At 44.3% G+C, this 2740-nt stretch overlaps 1 pseudogene; it reads right to left on the bottom strand.

Annotated features, from left to right (window-relative positions):
• Window positions 1-1802: 1802 nt before the first annotated feature.
• Window positions 1803-1922, bottom strand: LOC134297213 (U2 spliceosomal RNA; annotated as a pseudogene).
• Window positions 1923-2740: the final 818 nt, after the last annotated feature.

Below are 2740 nucleotides of genomic sequence, written 5' to 3'. Positions count from 1 at the left end.
CGAGGTTGGCCAAATCTCAAATTGAGATCATTCTATCGTTTTTTTGGGTTGTATCCAATTACTGCTTTCGCAACTTTATTATTAACTATGAAGGCTGCTCCATTTCTTCGGTGTTCCTCTTGTCCGCAGTAGTAGATCTGGTGGTCATCTTTTGTGAAGTGGCCCATTCCAGTCCATTTCAGTTCACTGACTCCCAGAATGCCTATCTTTAATCTTTTCATCTCACCAATGACCATGTCCAGTTTGCCCTGACTCATAGATCTTACATTCCAGGTTCCTATAGTGTGTTGATCTTTAGAGCATCGGATTCGTCGTTCACCTCCAGCATTGTCGGCTGTTAGCCTTCCTTCTGGCTTTGAACTATTTTATTTTTTTATTTACAGTATTTATATTCCGTCCTTCTCACCCCGAAGGGGACTCAGGGCGGATTACAATGAACACATATATGGCAAACATTCAATGCCAACAGACAAACAACATATATAGACAGACACAGAGACATTTAACATTTTTTTCCAGCTTCACGATTCCGGCCACAGGGGGAGCTGTTGCTTCACTGTCCAGTAGTGGCTGTACTTCCTCATTCCATTCCTCGTGTTTTGCTGGCAGTTTTTATGATGTTGTAAATTAGTTAAATTAGCCTCCCGCATAAAGCGTACCTAAATTTCCCTAATTGACAGATACAACTGTCTTTCGGGGCTGCATAGGTCAACAGCAAGCCGGGCTATTTAATGGTCGGGGGCTTAACCCGACCCGGGCTTCGAACTCATGACCTCTCGGTCAGTAGTGATTGATTGCAGCTGGTTATTAGCCAGCTGCGCCACAGCCCGGCCCTATGTCATCACATCTGGGGCTAGTTGGACTAGTCCTCTGTTCCTCCCCAGTAGCATTTTGACCATCTTCCGACCTGGGAGTCCTATCTTCCGATGGTATACAGACATTTCTCTGGTTGTGCTGATCCATGTAGTTTTCATGGCAAGAAGACTGCGGTGGGTTGCCATTACCTTCCTCAGGGATCGTATTTAGTCGTATTTGATCATACCACCCAACAATTGGGAGTGCTTATCCCTTTCTTTATGGGCTGTTTGTTTTGATCAGAAGTAGCCATTTAAGGCTGTGTCCTCTCTGATCTAAGCTTGTTTTCTGACTAAAAAAACAAGCAATAAGAGGAGACTGATTTTCAGAAAACATAAGAAAAATGAAGCATAAAACCCACCCCAGCAGCTATGTTGATTATATTAAGTCTCTTTGACCCCACTGATACTTTAAAATCAAGAAACATAAGATCTAATTCAGCTCTGAAATGGCTGGGTAGCTGTGGACTGCCATAACAAAATGTTCCTTTATACAGAAGGAAAAATATTTTAAGAAAATTGAAATCTATGCTTGAACATAAGTACAATAAATTGGATAATGGCCACTCAGTCTCCCCAGGAATCTATGTAGATAAGCTCCATCTGCAGGTATGCTCTGCCTGTACAACCAGTAAACCCTGGAATAGGAAGGGATCCTCTTTACATCAATAGAGACCATATGTGTAGCATGTTATTATTAATGGTTGAGTTAGGCTGTATCTACAATGTTTTAACTGCATTATTTATTGTTTTGTGTCAGGAGCAACTTGAGTCGCTTCTGGAGTGAGAGAATTGGCCGTCTGCAAGGACGTTGCCCAGGGGACGCCTGGATGTTTTGATGTTTTTACCATCCTTGTGGGAGGCTTCTCTCATGTCGCCACATGGAGCTGGAGCTGATAGAGGGAGCTCATCCACACTCTCCCTGGGTGGGATTCGAACCTGGCAGCTTTCAGGTCAGCAACCCAACCTTCAAGTTACTTAGTCCACTATGCCATCTGGGGGCTCCAGATATTAAACTGATAAGAACAGATACTACACTTGATCTTAGCCAAAAGTCCAAGAAGCCCCATTTACATGGCCATATAATGCAGTATAGGGAGTGCATAGCCTAGAGTAGGCATGGGCAAACTTGGGCCCTCCAGGTGTTTTAGACTCTAAGTTTCACAATTCCTAACACCTGGAAGACGGAAGTTTGCCCATGCCTGGCCTAGAGCATCCAAACAATGCCCTAGACTAATGCAGTTTAACCTGGAATCAACCTCATCTTTCCAGATATGCGAGCTGTGGGGATTGTCTTTTGGAATCACCATGTGCGACCCCAGGGGGCTGTCCCCACAGCCATCCTGCCTCCATGTGCTCAGGCCGCCCAGGGAAGAGAGATGGCAATGCCACCGCACTTCCCTGCACCCCCTCTCCCAGTTTTACCCCTAAATGTACTGAAAGTGCCTCAGGACTGAGGTATGAGGCCTCTCTTGATGAGCCAGGAGCTTTGGTGGGGAGAGGAGGAATTCTGAAGAAGCCTCTGTGAAGAAGTGTATAATTATATTTTGTTTATAGATGACATGTTTATTGGATTTTGTTTGAACAGTCAGGTTTGGCTAAGTTTAAAATGGTGAGTATTTGAATTGATGATGTGTGGGGGAAGGTAGCCATCTTAGAATGCTAAGGCAGGTTACCATAGCAACAGGGGCGGAGCCAACCGCCGTTTGGAAAGAAAAAGGGGGAATGTTTTAAAACCCAGGCAGTCTGTGATTTCCATTCACAGTGAAGGAACTGATTCTTGTGTAGAGGATCAGGGTGGCTCAAATAGAAGAGTTTGAGTCCGGTCTAAAATAAAGAGAATTATTTTAGACAGTCTGTGATTTTCTAGTCACAGTGGAGGATCT

This window comes from Anolis carolinensis, chromosome 2 (genome assembly GCF_035594765.1).
Source record: "Anolis carolinensis isolate JA03-04 chromosome 2, rAnoCar3.1.pri, whole genome shotgun sequence".
NCBI lineage: Eukaryota > Metazoa > Chordata > Lepidosauria > Squamata > Dactyloidae > Anolis > Anolis carolinensis.
Note: the sequence above shows the minus strand (reverse complement) of the source record. Positions and strands in the feature narration are given on the sequence as shown.